The 17,503-nt window shown below is 39.1% G+C and overlaps 1 protein-coding gene across 1 annotated transcript in view; it reads right to left on the bottom strand.

Moving 5' to 3' along the window:
* The window catches only part of spns2 (SPNS lysolipid transporter 2, sphingosine-1-phosphate), a 96,382-nt gene that overhangs the window by 65,262 nt on the left and 13,617 nt on the right, over positions 1–17,503 (bottom strand). The window lies entirely within an intron of this gene.

Raw genomic sequence — 17,503 nt, 5'->3', positions numbered from 1 at the left:
TAAACTTAAGTAAATGGCTGCAAAGACTAACTGTGGGGTGTTATATCCGAACAATCACCAAACACACCTTCTGTTTAACACACAAAAACACTTCCATATCCTGGGTTCTTACACCATTTTCAGAGTCAGATTCAAGCACTTTCCAAACACTTGCAAGGTGCTTTTTTAAGCTTTTCCAGGACCTTAAATGACATATTTATATACTCAGTGATTAGGCCCTATTTCATTTTTCATCACATTAATTCTGAGACTCCAATATAACCTGTCTGAGCCCATATAAAACAGTCATTCAATCAATTACTAGACAAATAACTTCAATTAAAAAAAAAAAAGACGGACAGATCACACTAAGTGTAACCACAACTGAGGCAAATGTCAGCAATTGCTCCAGGCCCTGAGCTACGAAGAGCCTCATAAAATTGGCTCATAAACGACTGGTTAAGACATTTATATTAAAAGAATAATATTTTTTTTTCTAATTAATTATGCCTTTCTAAAAATCCATACGTTATATTCATGTAAGCCGACTCATGTAAAGCAAATGTGGTGTACAGACTGTTGAAAAATGAAGCAAAGTTACCCCAGCAGTGCTGGAACAAAGAAAAAGTGGGAAAATTAAAAGACAAGACCCAACAAAGTTTATTTTTATGACTTCTCATTCATTCAAGCATTGAAATAAGGGAAGAACAAGAAATGTGGGGGGCCCATGTCTGTGTCTTTGGGCCCCAAAATGACATACACGCTGAGTGGTGAGCGAAAAAGGCAAAGCTAACTTCTTTTGTTTCTTTAGTTAAAAAGCAAACTATTCAGTCAGATAGAGATTTATTATGAAAGTAATGTGATTACAATTCAAGCAGTTTTAAGCCCTTTTTAAACCTTGGAAACACTCCATTAAAATTCAAGTGTTTTCAAGGATTTCCAGCAGCTGTCATAAGAACCCTGCATAAAACACACAGACTTTCTCCACCATTAGCTCCCCACTGGCTCATGCAAACAGCAGCTCTGGGGAGCAGCTCAGGCGCACTGACTGGACTTGATTTTGGCTTTAGCAGATGACGCTGCAACCGACTGCGGGAGGTGAATATTTCTGGTGGCTCTCATCAGTCACACAGACATGCAGCAGCACCATAACATCGCTCCACTGTGAGAAACCACAAGGTCTTTGAAGTCATCTCAATACTGTCACCGTAACCCAAGAACAGTTATGCTGGAATGAAAGAGTCTCACATACTGAGCATGGCTCTGATGCCTTAATGAAGCAAAGTCAAGTGCACCTGGTGCTTGGCCAGAGGTAATGTGAATGGCTGAATATCTGCTCATCACAACATTATGACGTGTGTGTTCAATGTAGCGAGCGTGCAAAGCATGCACAAGAAATCTCATAAACTTTTTAACACATCATAAACATCAGAAGATGAAGTTGAAGAAGAAGATCAGAGTGATAAACTAAGAGTTTAAAAAAAATCCCTTTAAGTCTACCATACAATTTTAAACACCAGTAAACACAAGGCAACGAGTCTCTTCAAATGAATTCTGCTCCCCTTGAGACCACCAGCTTGGAAAAGGGTTCAAAGCCTTATTTTCTAACTGAAAAAAAAGAAAAAAAGGCAAATTGCACTCACAAAAATATAAAAGCAAGCTGATGCTGATTAAAGTGTGCTTTGGACTAGTCACATTAAAAGGCCACTCTAAAATGTGCAGCTTTTTATTGAAAAAAGAAATTTATTAGTCACTGAACAATCGTCATTTCACATAGAGCTACAGATACCATTTTTTCCCCAGGAGGGCAAAATCATGGCCTACCCTACTCTGCCTCTGTTAGCTTACCCTGATATTCTTACGCTAACCCTTACCATTCACTCCGCATGGCTAAATTTAACCAACCCAACCAAAGAAGGCATGGATACCAATTTTTTTACCCAGTAGGGAAAAGTCATGGCCCGCCCTACTCTGCCTCTGACTAGCTCATACTCATTGCCTTTGTTGGTTAGTTTGGTTACATTTAAGCAAGAGGATTAGAAGAAGCCAATCGGAGGCAGAGAAAGGTGGGTATTGATTTTGACCCCCTGGGGAAAAAAATCTGTAGCCCTGAAGCCCACTTGCTTGAAAAAAGACATTTTAATCAATGATCTATCGCCATTTCATCGAGGGCTACAGATACAATTTTTTTTCCCAGGAGGGCAAAGTCTGCCCTCCCCTATCTTTGATTAGCTAGTACCCGCTGCTTTCATTGTTTGGGTTAGTAAAATTTACGCAGAAATGACTTGTTAGGGTAAGAATATCAGGGCAAGCCCGCCAGACGCAGACCGGGGCGGGTCATGACTTTGCCCTCCTGGGAAAAAAAAAGGTATAGGCCCTATGTGAAATAACCACAATTCAGTGCCTAATACATTTTTTTTGAAGATCAAACTGCAAATTTGAGTGGTGTTTTATTATGACCAGTCCAAGGCACGCCTGTGCTTACTGCCTGTCAGCATGATCTTGGCAAATGTGTGCTCACCTGCACAGATTTAAGAAAAATAAACCTTCTGTCACCGTAGAAAAAGATCTTTTAGTTCAACTTTATATTTTTGTTGAGTGTACATCTCTATCGTAGTTGTCCTTGCAGTCCAGATGCAGTGTGGTGTGCTTGGTAGTGCTAGCTGAGTCTCTGTGAAGCTGGCAGGCTGGTCCTGGGGATTGCAACTCAGCTCATGAAAATGGAACAGCGGCATGACTAACATTTTAAAAAGCTGGCTGCCTCTTGATCTGTCTGCTCCTCTCCTCGGAGCCCAGCAGAGCAGCGTTACCTGGCATAACCTGACCTCTAAGACACCTGAGTCTCTGTAACTTTTGGAAAGAACTCATGCATAATGTCCTTGTCATCTCAGGGATTTTGAAGATGATGAGAAAGATCACAGCCAACATAATAGATGTTGTGAGTTCTGCTATCGTCTGCATTGCCTCGCCTCACCTTGCCTGTCTATTTGTCAACAGAGAGACGCAGCATGTTTCAGAGGCGTTGTGTTGCAGAGGCAGGTGCAGGTTGGACCGCGACTAGGAGCAGAGACATACGTCAGATTCCTGTCATCTGAGTCAAACCACCTGCCCACATTCTCACACTGCAGGCAACATTCCTGTTTAAGCGCTACACTCACAAGTCTTCGCCTTGTTTCTCTTTCATAGTGAAATGGCTTAAAGGTGCTGGTTATCACCCAGTTTCAGTGAAACCGACAGTTAAATCAACTACACAATCAATACTGAGGAGAATCAGAGCTTCCTAAATTTAATACATATACTTTGATTCCCCTGTGCTTTAAAGGGATAGTTCAATTTATTTGAAGTGAGGCTGCATAAGGTGCTTAGTAATAGTCATTATTTTAGCCACAGTAGATCAGTTGGCACAGACAGAGAGAGGAACCAGCACAGAAATTAAGTAATGCACTGCTGTGGACTGGGTCATAAATGAAATCTATTAAAAAAGGTCAACCTAAAGTTTCATTTTAATTGTACGTTATATTTTGAATATTTTTACCACTTTCCTCCACTGTCACACAGCCTTTTCTGATGGGAACTGTTGTTATATAAGCCAAATATCTCTCTTTCCAAGCCAACCAAACTCTATAGGCATACCTTGCAGAACATGGGAGTTTCTGGTTTATCACTGCCTTGATCCTTTAGTTTATATGTGTTGTTGTGTGGCTTAATGTGTCTTAAAAGGATAGCTTGGATACGCCAAAGTCACAATAACGCAACAAACCAACAAACTGAGGTAGCGAGTAAACTAGCAACTCCCATGTTGTATGATGTAAAATTACTGATTTCCCCTATGGAGTTTGGTTGGTTTGGAGTGATATTTTGCTTGCTTTACCATCAGAAAAGGCTGTCTGATGACAAAGTAAAGTGTTGAAAATATTCTAAATATAGCTTGCACTTAAACAGCTATTGACTTTTTTTGTGAACCTCTTTTGAGTGGCTAAAATGTGTACATTGCTTTGCTTCCACCCTGGTACTCCCCTCTGCTTCTCCTTACTGGGGCCATACTGACCACCATCTACTGTTGCTAATACTCATGCTATCAGTAGGTACCTCATACAATCAACTTCAAATGATCCAAACTATCCCTTAAAATGTGACTGTATTTCTTGTTAACACACAATGCAACAATTATGCAGAAAGTGCCTCAAGGAAGCTAAGACTCAATTTCTCAGCAGGTAGATCTCAGATCATATATAATTCTCTCGCATAATAAGAAAGCAGGTAGGTGTTTGCTGAGCTGATGTGCCACCCACCACTCACACACACACACACATTCAGACAGACACAAACAGATTCGAAACCACTTATAATCATAAAACACATCAGGTTGTCATCCCCTACATGGCCTTGGCAGACAGGGTGGCTGTGACAGTGACCCCCCCCCCCCCCCCCGTCAAGCCTGTCAAACAGCGACAGCAGTGTTTAACAGTGTACTGTACAACTGCAGCTGTACTCTAATTAGCCTGGAAGAAGTGCGCACACACACATACGCACATACACCAACACATACACACGGCCTGCTGGGAGGGGGATTCCTACGCCAGATGGTGGAGCGTCCCTCCTGGACAGAGTCTGCATTTGTCTGAGCCACACCCGTCTACAATTACCAGACAATTAATAAAGGTAGAGTTGGCAAAATGTCACTTACTGTAAGATTAGGAAAAAAAAAGCCGTGGATGTTGGATATAACATTATATCCAGTTAAATAAAGTTCTGTTATGAGAGCATGACAGCGTTAGATCTTTTTACAGGATGAAAATATTGTATGAGAAATTAATATGATATAAATAACAGTCTTTATTCCGGCAATTAATGTGTATCCATTGAAATAAGTGGTGGAAGTCAGATCAAAGCTATAGTGTTTGTTGTACTACAGTAGATTCAAGTGCAATGAGGTGTGTAATGAACTGTGCTAATCTGTGAGGGATTACAGAGAGCCAGCAGCTCTGTGTTTGTTTAGCACCCTATCACAACTATTATCTCTGCACTCAATGAGGCCTTTTAATGCCTGGAAATCAAACTGTCCTTTTGATTTCTCTTTCTTCCTGTTTTATTCCCTCTCACAATTCCCCTGCAGACTTTCGGTTTTGCCTCCTCCTTTCTTACTCTTTTGTTTTTCCCTCCTCAGTCAACCTGAGATTCATGTTTTTGAGGAAGTGTAACGACCATGTCTTATTAAGACAAAGAGATTGAGCAATGTATCTGATGGCGATGTACCGCAACCCTCACCCAAGCTGGCAGCACCCCGTTTAGTTGCCATGGCAATGCTGTACGGGCACTCAAAGAGATAAAGGTCAAGAGACCACAAAGGAACTCAGCTTTCCAAATCTCAGCCTTTTTCTAATACTCACATCCTCATTGTGTGTGCATGTCACAGTGTAGCATCTGCTAACATGTTCCTGAATTACACAGGTTATTATATGATGCCAGAAATACCAAATACAACCCCAAGCAAGACTGAAAAGATGGACACCTTACATTATAGCTTGGTACTTTTCACCAGCTCTGTATTTCTCCATGTTTTTTTAAATATATATTATTCTAATGTGAGTAATGGGGACAGCATTTTTTGAAATGGGTCCAGTATTGAGTGAGACCGCTACAGGCATCAGTTGTGAAACAGACTGCAATGTAATTCCTGAGGGAAATTGGGCAAAATCAATGATATGTCCACAAAAAATTGTTTGTTTTGCTGCCAACGGGCTCAGATTGTTATTAGGTTCACACTGTTATTCTAAGTGTCTGACAACTTTATTAACTTTAGTTTGAAATAGCCATTTTATCGATCTTGCGAAAGTCACCGGATTCCATTTACAGAAATTTAAAACACACTTAATTCAAACTTGGTAGTAACTGTTCAAACTGCTCCAACAACCACTAACTCTGGTTTGGTTTAAATAAACTCTTGTTTTGTTGAGTTTGGAAGGTGCAATAAATCAGCTGTTTCTGGTTAGACGAAAGGATCTTACACTTTTACAAAAAGGTCTGTCTGCAGACCTTCCATAATGTTGTCAGACACTTTGGATTACAATCTCAGTCTTTTAGTAGATGTACTTTGACATTTTGCAGTTGGCCATAAGGATTACATTGCAGTGGTCTCCCTTAATAAACACAAAAACAAGGAAAAATAGGGTGCAGGATGAAGTGCACCAAAGTTACCCTTTAACTAAACAACATTAATGAGTTTTTCCAGTCACAGGCCTCCGGGGGGGTCTGTGCTCACCTGAGCATGATGCCAAGCAAGAAGCATTACAGGAATGTGGATCTTCCTGACAGCACACAACAATAACACCAGCTACTTCCACCTTTATTCAAGGTAACAGCAAAGGACACTCATAGCTGCTTTGTAGGCCACTCCCTCTGACACACACACAATGTTCTGTACACTCCCTTTACTTTACTTTTATACCAGAAATAAAACACATTGAACAAGCTTTGAGAAGTTGGTAGCAAGTTGATAATGTTTGGCCATTTATTTAACATTCTTACACTGTAAAAAAAAAATCATACAGGAATTTAGTGAAATCAACTGACCTTTTTTCATTAGTTTTACTAACATTTAACATTTCCAGTTATTTTCAGAACACTTCACAACAGTTTTTCTAACTTGAAGTCTTTTAACTTGAAATTATTTAATTGATTTAATTTAAATTAATTAATTAAATCAAGTTTCTAAAGAAAGATGAGCATATTAGCAGACTTCCCAGCATGCACTGATTGAGAGTTAAAACTCTCTGACCCTTGTCTTTGTTATAGTTACAGAAACCATGATGAATACTGTGAACCATGCTAAAGGTTATTCTTGTTAGTCAATAGTGGAGCAAAGAAGCTCCAAAAGAAGCAGCTGTAGTTGGACAAACAGAAAATGTCAAGGGAAACCAAATTTGTTTGTAAAGTTCATCAGTGTGACTGTGTTGTTGGTTCAACTTAACTTCTTACACTTATTCTTTCTCTAGCACAACTGAGTGTTTTTTTTTTTGACAAGAAACGTTTAGTTTGAGTCGTAACAAAACTACCCCAACTTGTCTTTTCTAATTGACGCAACTTAAAAAGTGGACTTTAAGTAAAACAAATACTTTATTTTTATAGTGCAGCTGCTCTGTAGTCCATTTGCTGTGGTTTCATTCAAATCAGTCAACACACTTGTTCCCAGAGCCACGTTTATGCATTCTTTCACACTTACGGACCCCTTTCATGAATTTATTGTGATGCTGAACTGTACACACTCTGCGGCTGCAGACAGTCCAGACACAGAGTTGACACAGAGTCGGGGGCCAACGTGGAGCTGACACTTATTCCACCCTCTCATAAAGTCTGCCTTTATGGACATTTTTTTTTCAGTGTGGCTTAAAAAGAAATGACTCAAATTGGTGAACGTTAACATGCCACAAACGCTGCATTTAGAGCAGTGAATAGTGAGTGATCGTTCTTTAAAATGAATAGTACTTTCTTTCAGTCTTTGCTGTTTCCATTATAGACTGTTCAGGCAAAGATTTATCAATGCGGCTCCAGAAAAATGAGAGAAACATCATTTTTAGCATCATTTCTTAAAAAAACAACAACACAACTATGAGTCCAAATTACATACTGATCACACCACAGAGGATTTTGTCGTGATTACTGGATGTTAATTTGCTTGGCTAAAACAACATGATAGCGTGATACACAGGGAACATTTATTCGAAGGACACTGCATGTTGCTTTTGCAAGCCCAGCTTTTGTGCAATGACGCACGCTGCCAGCATTAGTCCTCTGGGACCACCATACACTCACAAATACACTATAAGTGAACACACACGCCCACGCACACCACACCCCTCAACACAGCCATACAAAGATATATGCATACACAGCTCGGAGAGGACAGATTTCAAATCAAATCCCCAGCTCCAATCCCAGACTCGAGGATCTTCAGCCCCCCTCGGTTCTATTTCTGCTCAGAGAAACTAGGCTAAGAGGAAGGAGAGAATAGCGGTCCAATTTAATGGTGCTGGAGAGACACACAGAGAGATGGAGATAGAGAGGTGGTGGCTACAATCGGGTCAGTCTGGGTTGGATTTGTACTGTAAAGCGTGTGTTTCCATTGTTTATATATGTAGTATATGTGTTCCCCTTTCCCCTGGTTTTACTGTGTGTGTTTGTGAGTGAGAGTGAGCCAATGGATGGAAGTCATTCATTCTGGCCAGAGTGTGACAGGCAGCGGTGAACCGCTCTGCTGATGTGGCCAGATCCTTCCCCTTCATTCCTGCAGAGGGGTGATCCCTTTTCATGTGTCAACCCCATCAGTATAAATAGTCTGAGAAAGGAAGAAGGGGGGCGACATAATGAGTGAGGAGAAAGTGCATCTTTTCTGGTTGTTCTTGTGACCAATTTTTGGATTTGACTGTGTGAGAGAGGGTAAGAAACAAGATCAACAGAGTGCAGAGGCAGGCCAGGCTGCGCAGCGCCTCAGACTGCAGCGAGGAGAAAGCTGACCACAAATATGCCCGACTGTGGCCGGCGGGCTCCTGACCGACTGCTCTCCTCCCTTGCCATGTGGCCGCACTGGGCGGGGGAGCGCTTTTTCCATTCCACTTCCTCTCCCTGCCACACAGAAAGGAAACGTGCTGCAGATGTCTGGGAAACAGTGTAGAGCTGCCTGCACAGGAGGGCTTCAGAGGCTCGTACAGGAGGATAAAATCAGCAAGAGATGGGGCGTGTGAGTGTGCTGGAAAGTTCAAGTCCTGCTGCCCTGCTAGTAGCACACATACAACTTCACCCAAAACCACTTGCACTGCACACTGTGTGACAAATACATGAGATCTTACACACAAGCTTAGAGGCTACTGTTTGGAAGCAAGAAGTAAAATATTATCCACCTAAGAGATGAGCCATGTTGATTAAAGGTACACTGTGGAGTTTTAGGCTACTAGTAGCCTTATGGACCAGTGTTTTTACAAGTGGGTTCCTGTTTTGTTAGTATCATGCACACTAATTGGGCTTTTCCATTGTCACCTTTGGCTGTGCCGAGTCAAACCATCCTGTGTTGTTTTGCTTCTCCATTACCAGTTACTCAGCGCCAAGTCATGCCTGAGGTGAGCCTTCTCCGGGCACCCGCTTCAAATTGTCTCACTGACCGAAGTCAACCCCCTCAAACAAGTGTGTGTTGCGAGACTCTACTCATGAGTGTGTAGGGGAGCAGAGAGAAAGATCTTTTTCTCAGTGTTCAGCTCTCAGTACTTTCGAAGTATTTAACTGAATCTCTGTGGTCTGAAGTTTAGTTTCTCTCCTGCATCGCTGTTTGTACTTTCAGGCATTGGCTTTATTTTACTGTTTCACATTTGCTTAAAGTTGTGTTAAATTACATTTTTTTTTCTTTTGCTGCTTCATAATAAAGCAAAATAATTGGTAACTTTTATTGTGAAGAATTTATAGGAAATGAAGTCTTATCCACAATTTTAAATTGCAATTGCAAGATAATTGTCGCAATGTACCAACAAATGCACTGAAACAAACATGAATGTGAACAGCACATGATTTTAAATATGCTAAAAATTGGCTTTCTAAATGTTTCATGAGGTAAAAAATACATACAGGATATGCACAATACATTTTGGTTAGAAACACTGAATGTAAACATAAAGTTTGTTTGGAAGAAAACTCCACAAGGTGCCTTTAACTGCACCACTGAGGAGAGAAAACTTACCTACCCTGTGGATAGTGTACATTAACGTCAGGTTATTACATTACAACTGATAATATAGTTTTTCACTGCGCATTCTATTTAGTTGTTCCATGTTCCAATGTGTATTAGCTTAATTTTTTACTCAAATTCAATATAATGTCATTTGGTAAAGGACTCTTCATTCATCAAACACACTAGTACACACTCCTGGTAGATTACTTTGATTAACTAACACGAATCGTGTAATTCTACTGTTTATCATGTGGTAATTGAGAAGGATAATAAAACTACTGCTGACTTACTCATAATATTAGAAGCCTCTGTGCAGTGTTTGGCAGCTGATAAGCCCATGGATGTATTAGTCCAACTGGACTTCCTGGATCATGTTTCATCTTCCCACCTGTAGCATCATGCCCACACCAATGCAAATACTACAGTGTACGATCATGCCAAGATAAAATTTCTTTGTGAAAGCCACAAATATTTGCCATGCAAATACTGATATGCACAGTATAAAAAGCAGACCCACTCCAAATACAAAGTGAAAATTCGACTGCTGGTTTCAGTTCATATTTCTTCTTTAATATTACTGACTTTCACGTGAGAATGGTCTGCCAGTTTTAGTTTCATGTAATAATTTTAAATCAGTCATGGGATGGGATATTTTATTTGGGTCACCAAAGTAATAAAAGAATATAAAAGAAATTTAACAATATTATAATTATATTATTATAACCTAGTAGTCTAAATGTTCCATATCATTTCCCTGATGAGAGAAAATAAAATTAATGAGAGAGCCTGTTAACTCAGCTTAATGCATTTATTTCTCATTCATTAAGTATTTAACATGAATATATCTTTCACATGCATTTTGATTGGGGCTGCAAATGACAATCATTTTAATTACTGATAAATCTGTTGATTATTTTCTTGATTAATCTATCAGTTGTTTGGTCTTTAAAATGGTGAAAAATATTGATCACTGCTTCATTTAAGAAGCAGAAATCAATGAATTTGGCCTTTTTCTTAAAAAAAAAGACTCAAACTGATTAACTGTTCATCAAAATAGTGATTAATTTAATAATTGATTAATCATTACAGCTCTAACCAAGATAAGGAAATGGATATGAAAGTAAAAACGGTCAGAAACATGTATTTACTCAAAGAAGATTTGGAAACACTGTTCTAAATGGTATTTTGGAGAACTTTACACCAAAAATACTAAGATCAAAACTGATAGTGAAAGTCAAACATTTGTATGCACTATAAAAGGAAGGTTCAAACAAAAAGTGAATAAAACAGCTGGTTTTAGTTCATGTTTCTCTTCTTAATTTTGCTGATTCTGGTGAAAATGCCATATGTAATATTGCACCACTACAGTACAGCAATGTGAATATATCCAAATCAGATTTCCTGCCAGTGTGCCATGTTGTTATTTCACTGATAAAACCACTTTCACTTTTGAGACAGCTTTCACTCTAATCTTCTAAATTTGTGACAACCAAACTGGGACAAAATCAAATTAAAGGCCTGTAGGTTTGCCAGCCTTACCACTTTGATTAATAGAGCTTTTTTTATTATTCTAATTTTCTTTCACTAATCAAAAGCTTGAATTCAGCTCAAGGGCCGCGGTGCATTAGTCCCAGCCGGCGCGTGCTAAATATTTGATGGTAGTGAAGAGGATGCATAGTGAAGCATCAAGGGAGCAGACTAAACCTATAGCTCATCAATAATACATCCAGGGCTAGCCCACTTGTTCGTATGAGATAATGCATTAGAGGTATTGGACAGAGATGCAGTGGAGCGAAGCAAAGGTATTTGAGATGAGATGAGACTGCCTGACTGCCAGGGGATCTCTGTGAACTGCACTCGTTCACACTGGCATCTCTCAGGAATACTGAACAGCAGTTGAACTCAACCTTGAATGTGGATCGGGAGGAGTGTTATTTATGTGGAATTTTGAGACGGAGCTGGAGAAAATCATCGAGAGAGGCACAAACTGAGTCCGGTTTTATCTCACATAGGAGTGATATGGACAGCTTCCTTTTCACAAACCAACACAAAATGCCCTGAGGTTTACATTCAGTTTGGATCAGTCTTGGACCATTTAAAACATAATCCCCGAAAAACAGCCTCAGTCCACAAAAAAGAAGTATATCCACAAGGGCATTAATCCTTTTATACAATAAATACTAATACATACACTGTCTGAAACATCTATTTGAAAGCAGAACTTAAAAGCAGGATGTAATAATGAACTCTCAAAGCAGTTGGAACGATAACCAAGAGGTCAAAAACATACTCAATTTAAATACTTGGATTCTGCTGCATAGACTAAAAGTCTACAGCCACACTGGCAGCTCTGTGAGGCTGCTCTCAGTCACAGCAGTACTTTGAACTCAGTGCTAAAGTCAGCATGCTAACATGCTCAGTGATAATGCTGACATGTTGATGTTCAGCAGATAAAGTTTACTCTGCTCACCATCTTAGTTTAGCGTGTTAGGATGCTGATACAGATATCAGGGAGTGAAAACATTTTCTGATATTGTTTATTTATATATAGTATATAAAATCCAAAATTATATCAGTACACTGAAACAGCAAACTTTGACTGATATTTTAAATAATTTTAAATAGCTAGAAATAAAACAAACAAATGGAAGAGCTTGACTTTAGAAAAATTATTAAATTTAAAATGCTGACTATGTAAAACAAAAGCAAAAAAGAAAAAAAAGGAAAACATACACTGATACTGATATAGGCCAAATTATCTGTAGTCAATATTGGGTCAATAATATCAACTGACAAATATATCTGTCTGGCTGACTAAATATCACTAAACACAAAGTACAAATGAAGTTGATTTAAGTGTCATTAGTGTTTCAAAATACTGAACAAAGTGTAATTTTGATCTGATGATTATTACTATTCATCTCCTGGGGAATGTGAATGTCTGCCAGAATTCATGGCACGGGATCCCTACACTTAAAAAAAACCCATCATCCTCTGTGGAACATGAATGTCTGTGCCAAATTTCATGGCAGTTATTTCAGTTTGGACCCAAGCGGTGGACCCAACGACTGACAGTCCATCCCTAAAATTCACCCGGAGACTCACCGTACTGTACCAACCACGCTGTGCTATTTTTAATTATGTAAATGTGAGGTTATGTCAATGTAGGGACAATTTGTTCAGTAAAACAAATGTGAAGAGTTCACTTACATTACTCTGTGTGCATGTGTGTGCGTGTGTGTGTGTGTGTGTGTGTGCGCGTGCATGCCAGTGTCATCACATGTGAATTTTGAAAAATCCTGTCAGTAATCCCAGTGCTGTTTTACATAACAGTGTGGAGGATTAAAGTCATTATGTAGTGTTTTTTTTAATGAGATTTCATTTCTCCTCACTTACTTTTTTTCTGTTCTCTCTGTGGTTTTCTGAGGAGAGGGAATCCACTGTGGGGGGGCACTGAAAGATCGTGCTGCATAATTATTATTAAACTGAACCTACAGTCAAGACAAGCTTCTTTACATGATCTTACTTAACGACACTCATTTCAACCAGGCATCTGTAATTACCCCAAAATAAAGCGGCGTGCTCTCAAATGCTTGCTGATATTTCAATTTGAATACGTGAAACTTTACCTGTCTGCTTTGAATATATTTCTGTGCTCTCAGCTTGACAACTGACTCATCTGCTTCATCTGACTTCCCCTTGATTCATCACAGCGTGAGCTGTAAAGCATAAAGATAAGATGTCCACAGGCTGTCAGACTGACAGTCTAGACCTCAGTGCTGTTTCTCAAAAAGAGAAGGTGCAAAGTGACCCCGAGGCATGATAAAAAGAGAGGAAAATTGAAGAAGATTTATATTTTCAGCTCAATTTAGCATCAAACAGCACAGTATATAATACAGTACAGCAATCTTCTCTGGATAACCACAGCGTTAGGCTTCACAAAATGGAGAATTTAGGTGCAATATCTGGGTCCAGCTGGTTTCATGTGGATAATACTGTATGAATAGCATGTTTTTTCAAATAAATAAATAAGTAAATAAAGAAATAAATCCATTCATATCCAAATCCAAAGAATTTTATCGCTCATTGTGAATTTCTGTTATAATATTTATCACAAACGTGGATGAAATGAAGTGAAAATGGAAAAGAAATGAACAATACATAAATCTCATATGATTAAATAATGCCATTAAAGGTACAGTGGGTAATTTTTTTCCACTATGGAGACTTTCAATTGAAACAATAACAAAAGACATGCTTTGATGACTTTGATAAGTAGCATGGTATCATGGCAGTCTGTTTTAACAGTTTTATCAAGACTTGTGGGTTTCCCTTATTATAAAAGTGGTATCGGAAAATACACAGTGAAACGAGAGAAGAAACTAAAACAAGAGTAAACAGAACAAACGTAAACAAAAGTAAAGTAAACAAAACAAACCAAAACTAAATGGACTGATACATACTGAACATAAAGCTTGACATTATGTTTAGTCACGTTTGCACGTTTGATAAAATTACAAATTTTTCATGGGTTTGAACATTGTCAGAAACATTTGGGATAATGTAAGTACACAACTCAAATAAATATATAACTTTTTCATGCAGAAAACAATAACAATACAAAAAAACAAAAAAAAAATTGGATATTGTTATATCGTTATATGACACAAGTGTTGATAATTATTGATATAATAATTACCGATATGAAACTTCACTATCGTGATAGGCTTTTCAGCTACATCGCCCAGGCCTGAGACATTTAGGATGAAATGAATTTAAACTTATGTGGACGAAAAAAAGTAGCATCATTTCAGATGAATGCCTCTAAAAACCAAAACAGATACACTTGCAGATACACCACAAAGCTCCCATTATGTAGCTAAGAAGGACTTAATGTAGACCGGGTTCTTGACTCTGCCACTGGGATGTCAATTTAGCGTCCACTTTGTTACAAGGCTATAAGACTGGATTGTGTGGAGGATAAGTATAGTTAATGAAACAAGGAAGGGCTCTCCCTACATGCCTTTGTGTACACAGTAATAACATCTGTCATAAAAGAGTTTGTTTCTGCTCGCACACAACTACTCCATGTGGGCCATAACTAATGGGATGTGTACCAGTCACTCCTTGCATTGTGTAGAACTGAACAGCTACTTTAATGACTCCTGGGAGTTTACAGATGTATAAATATGAATGTCAAACATGTTTCCTCCATTTTCAGACTTCCTACTGTGTTCCCATCAGCCAGAGAGAGGACTGATCAGGCATGTAAGAGCATTTTCATCCCGTGATGCTGTCAAGGTGACCTCTGCTATAAACACATTACTCAGAAGCAGGCGTGCTCACACTTCATTTGAGGGGGAAGCCACTAATTTCCAACTCAATCCCGTCCCGGTTATGGGGAGGGCAGTTTAGTTAAAGGCCCTGGGGTTCATCTTTCACTGTCTCATGAATTAGATATGCATCTCATTACTCCCTCTGCTATTTCATCAAACAGTCTGAGAAACCCAAATATGTCTTTTTGCACAAACTTATAAAAGAATGACCTCAGAGGGAAGTTTGAATCTTGGAGGAAAATGATTATTAAACACAGTTTGATATCTCAGACAACTCATTTTACATGATAAAAACAATGTGACCCCATTCAAGAAACTGATATAAACTTTATAACTTTTCAGTCCAGTTGCTCAATCGAGAGGTATGAACGTGACATGACTTTCAGTTCTTCATGGCGTGGGAAAACACACCGAGGCATCTTTTGTGTTCATCTCGGACTTCCTCCTCATACCAGGCCTGTTTCAATAAAGAACAGCCCACATACCTACACACTGCACACAGCCTCAGGCTTTATATGCACCTATCAGTCGGTCACTGAACTACACTAAGAAGTGCACACATGCAGCTTTGTGTTGCTGCAGATGCTTCCATCAGCAACCTGAATGACAGCATGAGTTACTGCAGCAGGCTGCGGACTTTTCTCCTAAACATCTAAGTCTTGTAGGAAAAATACAATCTCATTTTGTGCCACAGCTACCACATTCAGCACCAGATTCGGCCTGATGTATAATGTTCAGTGTTATAAATACATGCAATCACAATGTAATCATTTTGAAGTGGTGTGGTGACTGCAGATTTATGTATTTAAACAGGGAGCAGTCAACATTTATGGTGCTGAAGAATCAGAAGAACGCTGTAATAATAACCCATCCTGGGCACTGAGGTGTAACCAACCACTCTGCTGTACAACTGCACTGCAGAAACAAACACACAAACACAGCCTGTCATTGTCTCAAAAGCAAATTCTCCCACAGTGCAGCCAAAAAAAAAAAAAAAAAAAAAACAGATGCAAAAGTCTACTTGCCTGCTAATCAAGCTGTGCAGGGCTGAATCAGCCTGAATTTAAATGAGAGGCTCGACTGATTGGAAAAGATATGATGCTGCTGTGTCGGGCTGGGCTGCACCAACAAGGATTAATATTTCAACTCAATTAAACTTTAAATTGTTGCACCAAACTTATAAACTAGCTTAAACTTAAGACATATTAAACCTCTCTTTAAATCTCAGTTCAGTGTTTACTAACTACTAACTTTAAACTCAGCACATCCCCAAGTTACTTTAATACCATGGTTGACTTATCTTGTTGTCTGTAACTAATCTGTTCAATGAAATATTGTAAAAATGTTGTAAATATGTAAAAATTGCATATTCACAAGCTATTTGGCCATTGAAAAAGTTTAATTTTGCACCCTAGCAAACACATCTTACCAAGTGAGCACACAACATTTTGTCAAGGAATACAGTGCAGCTGAAATTTGATAGTTTTCCTCGCTCACTTATTACTAATTAGGTCCCGACAGCACTCAAATCTATTTTTTATTTACTTACAATGTTTTTAATTTTGTAAGCAAGCATCTTCGCACTGATTAAACTCTGTTTAGGTTCTGTTTAAATCAATAAACTGAGATTATTGTGGAACAGAGCTCTGCTTAATTTTCAGCCTGAATTCACTCATGTTAAACCTATTTTTGTCATAATGTGATTAGAACTAATCTTAGATTCATTTAATCTTTGTTGGTGCAGCCCAGTCTAAATTTAATACCTGCAGCACTGACATCTTGGAAAGTTAAACCCAATGACACATTCACACACACACAGAAATTCAATCCTAAGTGTCAACTTTTTACTGCAGAAAAACACACTCCAGGCTGTGCATGCATGTGTGTGTGGAGGTGTGTGCATTAGTGTGTGCACACCTCTGACCCCAGGCATTAACAGAAAGTCTTTGACAGAGGTCAGCGCCCTCATTCAACCCTGCTTCTTCCCACAAACACAGTAACTCATACAGCCAACACAGTAATGAAAATCCTCCTGCAATCTCATCTCGCTCTGACAACATGACAGATATCCACAAATGAAATCAAAAAGAGAGCTGATGAAACATGTGAGGGGATGCACAAACGCACACAAACCTCCTGATCCTGATTGGTGGATATCAAAAATTGCATAATCCCTCTCCCAGGCTCCACTATTTACTCTATCACATGTAAATGGGGGGGGGGGGGGGGGGGGGGGGCAAGGCAAGATTAAATTTTCCCTCAAGAAGGGAGGCTTTTCAAATATAGGGCTGCTGTAAATAAGCCCTCTAAATATTATTCTAGCAGCTGTGAGAGCTTCCAGGAGCTGAGAGCTAATATCACTGCTGCTAGCTGCAGGTCTGCTTTCACAACCGCTGGTTGTAACTCGCGCTGTGAGCAGGTCAATATTAGACTCCAATCCTCTCAAGAACAACTTGTTAATGTGTCAGAGAAA

Source organism: Lutjanus erythropterus, chromosome 11, assembly GCF_056507025.1.
Source record: "Lutjanus erythropterus isolate fLutEry1 chromosome 11, fLutEry1.hap2, whole genome shotgun sequence".
Taxonomy (NCBI): domain Eukaryota; kingdom Metazoa; phylum Chordata; class Actinopteri; order Lutjaniformes; family Lutjanidae; genus Lutjanus; species Lutjanus erythropterus.
Note: the sequence above shows the minus strand (reverse complement) of the source record. Positions and strands in the feature narration are given on the sequence as shown.